This window comes from Diospyros lotus, chromosome 11 (assembly GCF_014633365.1).
Source record: "Diospyros lotus cultivar Yz01 chromosome 11, ASM1463336v1, whole genome shotgun sequence".
NCBI classification, from domain to species: domain Eukaryota; kingdom Viridiplantae; phylum Streptophyta; class Magnoliopsida; order Ericales; family Ebenaceae; genus Diospyros; species Diospyros lotus.
In genome coordinates, this window is record NC_068348.1 from 17,945,698 (window position 1) to 17,962,089 (window position 16,392).

Here is a 16,392-nt window from a genome sequence, read left to right on the forward strand (position 1 = left end):
AAGTACGAAGCCTCGAATAGCAAGAGCCTTCATCTTCGTCTTCGTCTTCGTCTTCATCTTCTCCATCGGCGACGACGACGTCTTCTCCAGCGGCCAGATCTGGGATGAAATGAAATGGCGAGAGAGAGGGAGAGGGAGAGGAAGAGAAAGAGTGACGAAGAGAAAATGAAATGGCAGTAAGACATGAGGTGCTGCGCCCGCGTAGAAGGGTCACGGTTCAGTTCCCGCGGGGAGGGGGGGTTTGGTTTATTCCACGGTTCGGTTCGGTTTTGGGCTATTTTTATCAAAATAACCGAACCGAACTGAACCGAAAAACCATTTTTTTTTTAAAATAATAACCAAAACCGAACCGTGTATTATGGCTAACCGAACCGAACCGATCGGTTAGGTTCGATTAAATCGATTTATCCGATTTTTCGCACACCCCTAGTCATCTCTAGTTTGCATATATCATTATCAACAAATCATATTAATATTTTATATACAAATTTGCAACTTCTATTTTTATTTTATATTATTATTACTTATTCAGTATTAACTAAAGATCTATACCTATCATTAGGGGAACATTATGCTTTAATTCTACATGGTCTAGTACCATATTCATTAAAAGGATTTTATTGGAAATATTTGTGGGTGTTTTAAAATGTATGAGTTGCAACAATTCTTTTTTGTATGTAAGATTTATCCTAATTAACATTTAAATTTATTACGACATATTGAGTTTGCTAATATAAAATTAAAATGAAGTGATGTTTAAAAATTTACAAGCACTGGATTTATTTAAACTAACTAGTTTTTTATTAAGGGGTTGTTTGCTGACCAAGATAAAAGGGAGAAAATGTCAGATATGGGAAACATTTCGGATGTTTGACTTTTATAACGTGTTTGTTAAACTTATCTGACCATCTTCGAAAAAACCCTCACATGATCTCTTATCTCCCTCCTTCAAGATAAATTTGTCTAACCTCCCCCATCAAATAAATTTATCTTACATTTTGTAGATAAATCTCAATTACCTATATACCATTTATAGGATAGTTAATGCCATTTAATACATTTTAAAATTTTAAATTTATTAAAGGAACTTATTTATTTAAGTCTTATAATTAATATTATTTAATACATTTTTAAATTATCATTTGTTTTGACAATTTTAAATGACATCATTCATTTCACTAATTTTTAAAATTTAAATTTCTCTCTCTATAGATATATTTTATTAACTAATACAATTCCTTTCACCAATTTTTAAATTATTTTATTCAATTTTATATTTTATTATCTATTATGAAAATATGTTTTGGCCATTTTTAATTATCTAGGTGAAATTATTGTAATTCCAATAATAGTTATTTTTACTTTTCAATTCTTTTTAAATCTATTTTTGATAGGCCTGTGCAATTTTTCAATTAAACTGAACCCACTGAATCGAATCGGCCGGTTCGATTCAGTTATTTAGCTTATCGGTTAGCGATTTGGTTAGAGGGTTGGTGGAAGTTCGATTCAGTTAGTTTCGATCGATTACCTGAAAAAATCAAACCAACCGATATATGGAACGACGTCACTTTGCGTTTAGAACCCTGAATACTATATACCCCAACCCCAATTTAGTTCACGCACCATTGCCATTTTCCATTTGAGAGACTTCCCAAGTTCAGAGAGAGAGCGAAACCCTAACCCCCTTTCGAACTTCAATTGTCACCGTTGATGCCATCAGTCGCCCTCGGTTCCTTCATCACCTCCGCTGTCCGTCGCCTTTCCCTTTGTTGTTAGATGTCGACATAGTCAAATAGGTGAGTCTCATCGCGTCTTGCTCTCTCTTAGTCTCTCTTTCTGGTATTTAACTTTGTTTTTGATTATGTAGATATCAGTGCCGATTGCCTGTTGTTTGTCCGCCTTCCGACCATCATCCGTCCACTTCTAGGAATTTTTTGATTTATTTTGGTTTTGCCGTTTTAGTTTTGATATGCTACTCAACTTCATATACACTGTTGTGATCCATTTATGCCGATCAAACAATGAAAATGTGTTATAGTTGTGGAATTTTTGTGTTTGGTTGGGTAGAATTAAAGGTTTATTTCTTTATTTTGTGTTGTCTTGAGATTCATTATTGATGAGAAAAGTTTACATTCCTAATTTGTTCTCTGCTTCCAAACTAGAGTTTAGCGTCCGACTTCATTTATAATCAATCGATATGCATGATTTATGTTAATCTATGTAAAATTGAAAGAACTCATTAGAACTAGAAACTAGAATTTTCTACTTTCTATTTTCTTTTTGGCTCTCTCTTTCTGTGTAATCTAACAGAATACATTTAATTAATAACACTATTTAATTAAGTTATTAACAGTAGAATACATTTAATTAATAGCAGTATTTTAATTTATCCTTCAAAAATCATCCAAGTAACAGCATCATTAATTTATAATAGCAGAATATGCTTGCACAATTGCACAAAACAGTATACTACTTATGAACATAGGTTTCTATGGATATTAGTGGTGGTATTATTTAAACCCCACTAAGGTTATCCTTCCAAGGCCATTCAAATAATAGTAATGATAAAATTGCTATTATTTGAAAGAGACTAATTTTGATAATATTATTGTAATGTAACAAGGAGTATAAGTGTTATTACACTGGTACTTCATTTGAAATGGCAGCCTCAACGTTCTCCTCTTGTAATGTACTTAAAGTCATACTCCTATATGGTATTTTTGTAATTGATCCTTGTTTTCATGTGTTGGGTTTCCTAATTTATGTACATAGATGCCCTTTCCAACTATAGTCTTTAGTCTTTAAAAACATTTAAATTAAATTAAAATTACTCCTTAGTCTTTAGTCTTTAAATACATTTAAATTAAAATTACAATTGTCAATTGTATTAATCTAATTTTAGATGGCAAGAGAAGAAGACATGAGTCACACCACAAATATCCCTAGTGTGGATGATAGTTTAAGGCTTGCACCAATAGCACCAACCCAAGATAGCCAATTAGAAAATGATAGAGGTGAAACATTATTTGGGAAGACAAAGAGAAAACCAATAAGAGCTAGGTCAGAGGTTTGAGATCATTTTACTAAGTTTACAAATTCAGAAGATGAGATTAAAGGGAGATGCAACTATTGTTCTAAGGAGTTCCATTGTAATCCCCCAAAAAATGGGACTACAAGTTTATGGAATCATATGGGAACTTGTAAGAAACACCCTCATGCTATAGAATCTTGTCAAATGAAATTACATTTTCAATCAACTGCAACAGAGGATGAGAGAGAGGGTGGTGATAATGTTGTTGCAGTGGTTAATTGGAAATTTGATCGAGTGCTCGCAAGAAAGGCTTTAGGTCGTATGCTAATGGTAGATAAGCTACCTTTTAAGTTTGTTGAGCGTGAGGATTTTAGACACTTCATGATGATATTTTACTCTTGAGTAATAAAATGGTTTTAATAATGACTATATAAAAATCAATATATGAAAATCAATCTATGTGGATTATATGAATGAGAAAATGAATTTTTAATATATAAGTCTCAAAGCAAGATATGAAATCCTATAGAGGAAATATTGAGTATGGCTTGTTGAGAGAGATTTGTTTCAAAATATACTTTTGATAATCTCAACTTGCTTTCAAAATAATCAAAATGAGCTTTCAAAATAATCAAAATGAGGATTCAAAAGAATCAAATGAGAATTTGATAAATTTTCAATCTTTTCAAAAGGATAGTCGACTATGTTTTTCATTCTGTTGACTATGCCTGAAAATAGTCGACTATTCTGTTTGATCTGTCGACTATTCAAGGCATCTGTCGACTATTTTAGCATCTGTCGACTATCGAGTAAGGATAGTCGACTATGCCTTTTGGTCTGTCGACTATTTTTGTTCATAAGTTTCAAAATTTTCTTCACATTTTTGCATTTGTCGACTATTGGAATGTGTTTGTCGACTATTGAAAATTTGTCTTATAAGATAGTCGACTATTCGTTTTGTCTGTCGACTATTTCTTGCTTTACATGTAAAAATAGTCAACTAATCATTTTCTCTGTCGACTATTGTGTTTCACAGAATTTTATAACGGCTAGTTTTTCAACTCCAACGATCACAAAAACGACTAGTTTCTTCTTCAATCTTTATGGATGCTTATATATACAACACATGGATGATCAAGGAGAGGGTAATGGATGGGAACGAGTTGATCTAAAGAGTTCAAATCATTTTTACTCGAAGCTTACAATCTTTGCGCTTTCACTGTTGTATTTTCTCTTCAAGGCTTTGTTCTATCATTGTAAATCCATTCAATTAAGCCTTGTTTAATCTTGAGAGACATTGTAACTAAGAGATTCATCTCTTAGATTCTCTCATATTCTATATTTCTAAATTTTTCCTAGCTTTGTGCTAGAAGACTTGCTCGTTGAAGCAAGTGGCTGTTTTTCCTAGCTAGGTGCTAGAGGGCTTGCTTGTATGAGCAAGAGGTTGTATTTCCTAGTCTTGGACTAGAGGACCTACTTGGTTTAAGTAGGGGTTTTAGTGGATGGTTTGAAAAATCCTTAGTGAGGAGCTAAGGTAGTGGATTAGGCTTGGTTAAGCCGAACTACTATAAATCCTTGTGTTTTCTTATGCTTGTGTTCTTTGATATATTTTTCTTTCCAAGCATTTCATTATTCCTCCTCGGTTCTCATATTTATCTTTGTTCATTTGTCATTTTTATGGTTTACGCTTTAAAACTCTAAATCCTCAATCTGTATCAAAAAGTTTTTATATTGATGTTCTATCATTTAAGTTTTTAAAATAACCAATTCACCCCCTCTCTTGGTGTGTGTCATAGAATCTACCTGTTTTAACACATGAATGTTATTTGTCCAAAATTTCAGTTTCCTTCACATTGGAATATGGCTCGTGATTGTTTTGAGTTATTCAATGAAGAGAGGTTGAACATGGTGAATGAGTTAAAAAATTCTTATCAAAGAGTTTGGTTAACCATTACCACTTGGACTTCAATTCAAAAGATGAATTATATGTGCTTGACAGCGCACTATATTGACAATACTTGGATTTTGAAGAAAAAAAATCTTAAACTTTTCTCCAATATCTAGTCATATGGGTGATGTCATTACTATGGCAATTGAGAAATGTCTCATGGGATGAGAACTTGATAGAGTTTTTACTTTGACAATGATGTTGTTATGTCTAATTTCAAGAAAATAATGACAAAATGGGGTATTAGCATTATGAATGGGCAATATTTGCATATGAGGTGTGTGGATCACATTATAAATCTAGTTGTACAAAATGGGTTGAAATACCTAAATGAATCGGTAACAAGAGTTAGGGATGCAGTGAGATATGTTAGACAATCCCTAACAAGATTGAGAAAATTCAAACAATGTGTTGAAATGGAAAAAATTGAATGTAAGGGCTTGTTATCGTTAGACATTGCAATTAGATGGAACTCCACTTGCTTGATGTTAGAGACCGCTCAAAAGTTTGAGAGGGCTTTTGAGAGATTTGATGAAGAAGATTCTTGTTTTAAACTTGATATTAATACAAGTAATTGGAATACTGATTTAAACCAAGTTATTACTATCGATGGGAGACCGAAGCTAGAGGATTGGATAAGGTCAGACTTTTTGTCAACGTGTTGAAACATTTTTATGAGCTAACTTTGCGAGTATCTTGTTCATCATATGCCACCTCCAACACATTTTTTCATGAGCTTGGTAAGATGCATTGTCTCTTACAGGGGTGGTTGAAGAGTGACGATTTTGAAATGGTGGAAATGGGGATAAAAATGAAAGAAAAGTTTGATAAATATTAGGGGAATCCGCACAAAACAAATCACTTAATTAATATTGTTGTGGTGCTTGATCCAAGATATAAGTTAGAATATATGGAATATGTACTGAAAGAGATGTATCAGGTTGAGAGAGTAATTGGTATAGTTTTATTATTAAAAAATTCCCTACATGCTTTATATGAGGAATATAAGAAAAAGTTGGAACCTCGAGATGATGCTAGAGAGCCATCTGAAGTGTCTACTCCCACTGTTGTCACGAATGATGATGACGACTTTGAAACCCTTTTTTCTCTCGCTTCAAAAAACATAAGTGTGGTGATGGCAGTGAACCTACAATTGTGCCTTCGGAATTGGATAAATATTTCAGTGAAATGCGTGAGTCTCTAGCTAAAGAATTCAACATTTTGAAATGGTGGAAAGCAAATTATCATAGGTTTCATATTCTATCTTCGATGTCTCGAGATGTGTTGACAATTTCAGTTTCTACTATTGCATTTGAGTCTACATTCAGCACTGGAGGTCAAGTAGTTGATCCATTTGGGAGCTCTCTATCTTTTAAAGTGATTGAAAGCTTGATTTGTACGCAACATTGGCTTAGGTCATCTACCACCCCAATAAATGTTAAAGAAGATTTGGAGCATGTTAAAAACTTGAAGAAGGTAAAATTCAATTTTACTATTTTTTAAATTTACTCAAGAGTTAGTTCAATACATGTTACTTTGATATTAACTAATTCATTTTGCATATTGATTTTAGAATTGTCAAAGGTTATCATAAATAGCAGCAGATCAACATCCAATATGAAAATTTAGATTTTTGATTTTGAAGATCTTGTGCATTTGTAAGTATATATGTTTTCTACTTTCTAGTTGTATATATTTTATATTCTGTAAATTAGTAAATGTCCACTTAGCTAATGACATTTGACGCAGCGTGTAGCGCGAGTGTGAAGAAAACACACCAAAATAAAACCTTGAAAAAGCAAACTTCAATGGCCGAAGCTTGGCTTTCAAGAAGACGCAAAAACAAGATTGTTTTGCTAAGAAAACCCAAATAGGTTGCTGAAATTTGATTAAGAAAAACTTGATTACAAACTTTAGATCCTAGGCATATTTATAGTATTTGGCTAATCCAAATCCATCTAATATTTGGAAAACAAAATCCAACTAAATCCTAAAAGAAATAAATCATAAATAAAAGTTAACTGGAATCCTAATAAAAATAAAACCCTAATCAAACATGAAGTAGAATCCTAAATCAAGTAGAAACATGAAATAGAATCCTAAATCAAGTAGAAATATAAAGTAGAATCCTAAATCAAGTAGAATTCTAAAACTTAAGAAGTATTAAAATAACATTATGGCACTACTATTTTGGTGATATTGTTCCGGTTTGGTTGGGTCGGCCTTGGGCCGAGTCTTGATTGGTGACCGCATCATTTACCTTCACTTGAGAAAAAATTCGACCTCGAATTTTGATCCTATTTGGACAAATCCACATCCGATAAGTACGAAGAGAGATTAGCCACTTTGAATGTTTAGAAATACCCATATGATTAGGCAAATCCACAACATAAGCATTGTCATTGGTCTTCTTTGGAATCTTGTAAGGACCATACTTCTTTGGCTTGAACTTGTTCTGCTTTCCTGCTGGAATCCGTTCCTTCTTCAAGAATATCATGACTTCATCTCCAACCTCAAATTCCTTGTGCTTCATATGCTTGTCAGTTGTTGCCTTGTACTTCTTATTTGTGCAACTTTTGTTTCACGTCTTCTTGAACTGCTTGAACTTTTCTGCTAAGGGAACATAAGCAAAGACATTCCTTCCCCTCTTAGCCCTATCTTCGTTGGCATGGGTCCAACCATCACCATGTTTGTTGCCCTCCGCCTCCATTGTATTATTACTGTTAGATTGAAGACGTTGAGCCTTCCATCTTGAGCGTTTCTCTAATCTGGTAGATCTTATTGCCTTCGATTCAACCATGCTAGAGCTTGAATAAACTGTAGAAGGATGTGCTACCATAACCTCCATCTCCTTTACAGTCGCAAGTTGATCAGAGGAAACACCACCATCCTTGGGTTGCGAAGCAATGCTTAAACCATCGGGACTGGAAAATACCCCAATATGAGTCAATAACCTTGAAGTTTCTGTCATGTTAGCAGCGTAAATCAGACCTGAGTTTGCAAACGTTGAGGTTGTTGGGACAACATAATCTTCGAAATCAAGCTCCACTTTAGAAGCTTTGGTTTGATTCTTTTCCACTATGGGTAACAAAGTATAACGCACACCATCTTTCTCAAGCCGGTATGTGTTCTTCCTACCCGAGTGCGTAGCATCCACATCAAATTGCCAAGGCCTCCCAAATAAAATATGGTAAGCATCCATATCAACAATATCACAATAGACTTCGTCAGAGTACTTACCAATAGAGAAAGGCACCCTGCAACGTTCATCCACATGTATGCCACTAACTTTTTTGATCCATCCAATCATGTAAGAGCTTGAATGTTTTTCAGGAGTTAACTGCATCTTTGCCACCACGTCTCTTCCTATGATATTCTCCTGACTTCCACTATCAATAATCAACTCAAAGATTTTTCCTTTCACCGTACACCTCGTGCGAAAAAGCTTACGCCGTTGAGTAGTATCTTCATTCTTTTGAGATAGCATTAACTTCCTCACTACACAGGTATATTGCCCATGTCCATAATCTTCTTCATCATCCTCCCCATCAAGCCCGCAATATACTTCATCTTCAGCAACATCTTCCTCTTCATTTTCTACAATGTTAACTGTTTTCCTCCTTGGACAATCACTAGATTGATGCCCAACCTCATTGCACTTGAAACATTTTAAAAGAATAGGCTTTGCGTAAGGATTAGGGGATTTTGGAAGATTAGAAGTAGTACCTCGAATGTTTTCCCCCGTTGTAGCCTTATTAGGGTTGACTGTATGGGGTGGATTAGAGGGTTGCGTTCTTTGAACCGACTTGCCTTTGTCAAAAGCTGGTTGTTTATTTTCATTCTCACTATACTGACGATAGTTTTCATTACGAGATCTCTCACTCAACATTAACTCAGCCTTTAAAGCTAAGTTCCTTGCTTCTTGCACACTCAGAACCATCTAAACCCCAATTTTATCACGAATAGCAAGCTTCAATCCATTCAAGTAACGAGTTGCTTGTTGATTGTCACTTTTTGACAATTGGTTTCTCTCCGCCAATCGCAGAAACTCAGAGATATATTCATTCACACTCTTCATTCCCTGTGCACATCTTTGATAAGCTTCAAACATATATTGTTCATAGTCAGGGCAAAAACATACCTCTTAACAGCTGCTTCATTCGTCTCCATGTCTGAACTGGCTGTCGGCTTTCTCTCAATCTCGTCTCTCTTAATCGCTCCCACCAAATAGATGCACCGCCCTTCAATCTGTAAGCCACTAATCTTACTTGTCGTTCATCTGGGATCTCCATGTATTCGAAAAAACGGTCAACCTCAGTGATCCAATCCAAGAACCCCTCAATATTAAGATCTCCACTAAAAGTAGGAATATCAACTTTTAGTTTATACTAATCGTTGCCCCAGTGGTTGTGCGGATGCGCATTCCTCCTAACCCCTCTACCACCAGGGTTAGCTATTGCTCGACCAAAATCATCATCTTCATCGCTATCTTTAATCACTGGTCTTCTAGGATTAACAAGGACATGATTAATGGGTGGTCTTCCCGCTCCGGCTTGATTCACCCCATTATTCAGGTTCATGTCATCATCAACTCGTAGTAAGATGCCCAATTGGTTGCTATGTTACTCCAATCGTTACTGGATAGTACGAGTTACTTCCCGCTGTTCTTCGATTGCTCTCCAAACTGCGAACAACCCCTGATCACCGTCATGAGGCTGGTTGCTACCGTTACCTTCAAGATTGACCATCTGATTGGTTGATTAACCGCTCTGATACCACCTGACGCAGCGCGTAGCGCGAGTGTGAAGAAAACACACCAAAATAAAATCTTGAAAGACCAAACTTCAATGGCCGAAGCTTGGCTTTCAAGAAGACGCAAAAACAAGATTGTTTTGCTAAGAAAACCCAAATAGGTTGCTGAAATTTGATTAATAAAAACTTGATTACAAACTCTAGATCCTAGGCATAGTTATAGTATTTGGCTAATCCAAATCCATCTAATATTTGGAAAACAAAATCCAACTAGAATCCTAATAGAAATAAATCATAAAAAAAAGTTAACTGGAATCCTAATAAAAATAAAACCCTAATCAAACATGAAGTAGAATCCTAAATCAAGTAGAAACATGAAATAGAATCCTAAATCAAGTAGAAACATGAAATAGAATCCTAAATCAAGTAGAAATATAAAGTAGAATCCTAAATCAAGTAGAATTCTAAAACTTAAGAAATATTAAAATAACATTATGGCACTACTATTTTGGTGACATTGTTCCGGTTTGGTTAGGTCGGCCTTGGGCCGAGTCTTGATTGGTGACCGCATCAACATTGCTCTTCAACCATTTTTTAGGTGTGAAATTATTTTAAATTAATTTGAATGAGCAGTTTATGAAATCGTTAATCGTCTCACCTTCCAAGGTATGCCTCACTGAACAATTGTGGAAACAGGAAACAATATATGTTAATGTATGTATTTTGTTGGATATGTTTAGTTGGCTTTGATTTGTCAATGAATGTATGTATTTTGTGTTTTTTATGTTTAGTTGGGTTTGATATGTTGTCAAACTCTAAAGATAGTAGCAACATAAACTTTTTTGTATGTGAACTGAAATAAAATATTTTGTTATTGATTTGCTTGATTTGTATCTTGTTTTGCTTCATTTTCTATCATTCAATCTTAGAGACAATAGTATTTGGAATAAAGGCTTCAATTTATGTGAACTGAATTTTTTTAGTTCATTTTTTGTCAGTTCACACTCACATTGTTACTTACTTGCTTAGGTTATATATATATAAGCTACATTGCTAGCTTATATATTCAATTTTAGATAGCATAGGCATAGCAGTAGCAGCAAAACTGCCAGGTTTTTCTCTGTGTTTTCTTCTTATTTAAGATAACACAAAGGAAAATGAGGACTTGTTGTTTTGTTGGGTTTCCCATTGCCATTTGTCTTTGTTATGTCTTTTTTGTGCTAGTAGTAGTACTCAGCTCAAGTTTGTCATCTTATATAAGAAAAAACCAATGGTCAACTACTGCTAGAAAATTTGACAACAATCCTTATCTTATCACTTTCTCTGATTGCTAATTTGTGGATATATTATCTTTGAATCGTTCCATTTTATTAGGCTTTTGTTGGTTGGGAGTTTCAATTTTAGTAGGAAATGACAAATAATCATATTTGCTACTACCATTATTCTTATTCATACTATCTTTGAATCATTCCGTTTTATTAGGCTTTTGTTGGTTGGGAGTTTCAATTTTAGTAGGAAATGACAAAGAATCATATTTGCTACTACCATTATTCTTATTTATACTTGCTCGGCTCCATTTTGAATTTGATTTTGAACTGAATTTTGAGGTTTTAACAAAAGGCCAGTGGTTGGAACTGGAAGTTTCATGTGAGAAAATGAACCAACGTCGGTTTTGTTTGTAGGAATTCGGTTATGTTGGTTTTGTGTATAATTGGTTCGGTTTTTTCGGTTATTGCTATGATTAATCAGTTCAGTTTCTCGTTTCGATTACATCAAGCTTACTATCGGTTACTTTAGTTTCGGTTTAATCAGTTAGTATAGATGTTCGATTCGGTTATCCTTGCAAAAACGGTTCAGTTCGGTTAGCTAAAAATCAGCCAGTTCGGTTTGATTAAACAGAATGCTCACCCTTAATTTTTGGACATGAATTTAGAAAATAAAACATTATTTTTAATTTTATTTTTTTGACAATTCTTATTAATCATCAAATATTATTTTTGTTAAGTTCAAGCGTAAGTAAATATGATTTTGATGATAATAAAAATATTTTTATGATATAAATGTATTTTTTATTCATGTAAAATCTAAATTTATTTTGAATTAAAAGTGAATTGTCTTTAGACATGTTTCTTTGTTTTGATCATTTATTTCTCAAAAGTTTATGTTTAAATTTTTATATCTTGATAAATGCATTTCTTATTCATGTATAAACTAAATTTATTTTGAATTAAAGGAGAATTGTTTTGAGACATGTTTCTTACTCATGCAAAAAGAAATTTATTTTGAATTAAAGGAGAATTGATTTTAAACATGTTTTCTTGTTTTAATTATTTATTTCTCAAAAGCTTATATTTAAATTTTCAAATCTTAAATTAAAGGAGAATTATTTTTAGACATGTGTTTCTCTTACTCATGCAAGAAGTAAATTTATTTTTAATTAAAGAAGAATTGCTTTTAGATATTTTTTTTGCTTTAATCATTTATATCTCAAAAGCTTATATTTGAATTTTCAAATCTTGATTTCTCATGCAAAAAGTAAATTTATTTTGAATTAAAGGTGAGACATGTTTTCTTATTATTTGAGAAAGTCTAAACATTTTTTGAATTTCAAACTTCATATTAACATTTTATTTAATAGGCAGTGTGTTTTGAAAATGTATATATATAGGGTAAGTATGGAGGCTCAAGGTGGAGAACAAACTTGATAGATCATTCAAACAAAAGTGAGAAGATTCGAAGTGCTGGCTAGTAGAATTCTCAACCGTTGGTAACTTGTTTGTAATTGTCTCTGGTTATAAGTTCGTGATTTTTACTCACTTGTTGTATGAGGGAATTATTTTACTCACTTGTTGTGTGAGGATTATATTTGCTAATAGTATGCTAGTGGTTCTTGTTTAGGCAAGTGATTGTATGTTGGTTCTAGCTCCAATTAAAAGGTAGTGTTGATTTTCCCTAATGGAACCTCAATCTAAGTTTTGAAAGCCTCAAGTTAAGTCTTGAGAGAGAGAATTAGGCTCTTTAGAGCCGAACCTCTATAAATTTCTCTTGTTCCTTATGATTGTGTGATTTTATTGTTATTAATCCTATTGCAATCACCACATATTAAAATTACAAATTTATGAGTTTTTAAAAAAGTTAAAAATTATTAATTAATTCTTAAAAACCCAATTCACCCCCCTCTTGAATTTTTCTGGGCAACAATTTTAATCTTAAATTTGATGTTGATGTTAACAAACAATTTTGAATGAATTCGGTAATAGGAATATTTTGGTAAAAAAAAAAACTCTTATCGTGGTACTTATCATATGCATTAACAAACACATAGAAAGAAAAAATACAATTATCAGTAGATTCTAAAAATTTTAACCAATAGTCTAATAGAAATCTTAGAATGCTTCCCAGCCTTATCTTGACCATTCCATATCTTGATTCAGAAAGCATTCCAAGTTTATCTTAATGCCTCTTATCTTGCTCATTTTAACAAAAGCCCCCTAAGAAGATTTTCTAATCATTACTTTAAGTGCAGATCAAGTAAATTCATTACTCACGTGAAACAATATGCAAACCATGCTCACCTACAAAGAAAACAAAACTTTGTCTATTAATTTTCATCCTAAGAAAGTTAAATATTAGTTGTAAAAGATGCTACTATACCTTTAATGCCTTGACTAAGAGAAGGTTGGGATTGATATAAATGTATAGTAATGGCACCGAAACCCAAGAGGGGGGTGAATTGGGTTAAAAAAAAATTCTTAACCTGAGTTTGCAAAAGATCTTGAATGTAAAATGATTTTTAATGTGAATATCAAAAATCAAAGTTAGCTGAAATGACAAGTAGAAGAAATAACTAGAGACAACAATTTATAGTGGTTTTTTTTTTTTTTAATCCTAGTCCACTACCTTAACTTCTCACTGAGGATTTTGCAATCAAATTTATATAAAACCGTCTACTCAAACAAGTAGATCCTCTAGTCCGCAACTAGGAAGAAATACAATCTTCCTACACATGTAGGCCATCTAGCTACTGCTAGGTAAAAATTGAATACAATGAAGTAAGAGATTCTAAGAGTAAAGACTCTTAGTTATAAGTTCTCTCAATAGAAGATAAGAGGCTTAAAATGAATATTATAAATTAACAATGAAGCCTCACACAAGGAATAACAGAGAGAAAATAAAGTTTTAAAGCGCGATGTAACTTAAATGCTCGGTAGGTAAAAAATTGAATGTGATTTAGCAACCTTAAATGTTCTTTCAACCACCTATTTATAGATGATGAAGCTTAAAGACAAAAATTGAGCCTTTGACGATAGTTGGGTTAGCATTTAATGCGCCACAAACTAGCCATTATTTGTTTCAGAGAAACAAACTATCGACAGATAAAATGGTTAGTCGACAGATATACAACACAAATTTAAAATATAGTCGACAGATGAAAACTATTAGTTGACAGATTCAAAAATAAGCAATCTGATAGTTAACAAAATAATAAGCTTAGTCGACAAAGCAATGGGTTTAGTCAACAGCAACACAAGTTAGTCGATAGAACCAATGCCTTAGTCGACAGAACAATGCAAAGAATAGAGCTAGCATACTGATAGTCGAAAGCAAGAAAAATATAGTTGACAAAATGAAAGTCTTGTTGACAAATACAAAATACACAATACTGATAGTCAACAAAATGCATTTTTTAGTCGACAGATGCCATGAAAAATTAGATCCTTTATTGACAGCTTTTTAGAGAAAGCTTATTTAAAAATTCTTTTAACTTGACTCTTTTTGAATCTTAGAAACATTGTTTCTCATGATTGGAGAATAATTTAAATGATAATGCTTTGTTTTTTCAATCTCCTAAAACATGACTTAAAGCATTCTTTGATGAGAATTAATTAAAAAACTTCTTGAAATATAACAAATACTCTTTGAACATGTATACCATAGGATAACATTGAAGTTTAAGTTTGAGACACTTAGAAGAAAGTACTTTGAGTTTGAACTCTTTTGGTATATGATTTGTCATTATTAAAATACTTCTTACAAGAGTAAAGGTTGTTTTCTGTCCTTTATTAAAGTAACTAAAGGTTGTTTTCTGTCCTTTATTTGAGAAGAATAGAACATAAATAAGAGTAGAGTAGGTTCACTTTGTGTTGAATAAACAATGAAATAAGAAAAACGATAAAGTAACGAAAATAAAGTGTTAATTATACCCTTAATGTGAGTGGATATTCTAGCCTAGTAATGGATCACCACATGGCTAGGAAACACATCAAATTATGTTTTGCATGTGTCTAATGGGCAAACATGTAGATGAGGTCCTTTCAAACAAATACATTAGGATGCACACAACTATTCTCATCTTTTGATGGAAACTAAAGTGGTTAATTAGGGTTTGAAACCTTTTAGATTCTTAGATTGTTGGTTCTTTCTTTCCTGTATTATGAATATGATTGAAGGTTGGCGTGCTAACTTTGATATTGAGGGTCTTGGTAAAGGGGTAATAAGGTGGCTTAAAAAGTTGTTGATGTTGGGTTTATATAATTTAGTGGCACCACACACCTAAGAGGGGAGTGAATTGCATGTTTATAATTTTTAAAAAGTTATAATGGTTTGTAAAACAAATAGAAAATAGTAAAATAAGAGCAAGAGAATATAAATCATAATAAGCAAATGACACAAAATTTAGAGTGGTTTGGGTCAACCTAGTTTAATCCACTACTTTATCTCTTTACTAAAGATTTTGAAATCCACTATAATCTCATACGTAAAGCAAGTAGGCGCTCTAGCAAACTGTTAGAAATGTACAACCTTCTACTTATAACCAAGTAGACCTTTTAACAAACCGCTAGGAATTACAATAAGATAAGAGATACAAATCTCTCAACAATATTTCTAGAACAAGGCTTGAATGAATCTCTGCAATGAATAAAACTGTCTTGATAGAAAAATGATAGTAAAAATAAAGCACTATAAAACTTGAGAATGAATAATGTAAAACTTGTAAGCCCGTTTGTCAACTTCTTTTCTCAATCTTCAAATCTTCCTCTATTTAAAAGCTTTGTCATCCTTTCTTAAAGATATAGCCATTAGAGAACCTTTATAGACAACCAACATGCAGAAATCAAGTGCAGTTAGCCATTGAAAAATTTACAGCAAAACTAGTTGATTGTCTTTTCAAATCAATTGATTGTTTCTCAAACATCTAAAAGAGTCGATCAACAGTTTACAAAAACCATTAACAATTCCAAGAACTTTTGATTGGAAATAATGCAGTATCAGTTGACAACAAAAGCATGCAAACTAAATGATCGACAATTTTAAAAACCAGTCAACAGTTTGTAAAAAACGGTCAATAGTTTTTGAAAAATAGTCAACATTTTTTAACTATTAAAAGTTTTGTTAATGAGATAATACAATAATTAGTCCATATGTGACATCACCTAGTCAATAGTTTTGATATTTGACTTTAAAATGAGTGTTTTATGGTTATTTATTTAAAATTTTGTAAAACAAAATATTATCATCAAAATTAATATAATACTCTCTCATTTTTTTATGATAACAAAACTTTAATAAAGATATTGCAAAATTAATTTTTTTAAACTCACTTCTCTCTCCCTTTTTGTCATAAATCAAAAAGTAAACAATAACTCCCCTTAGAGGAAAA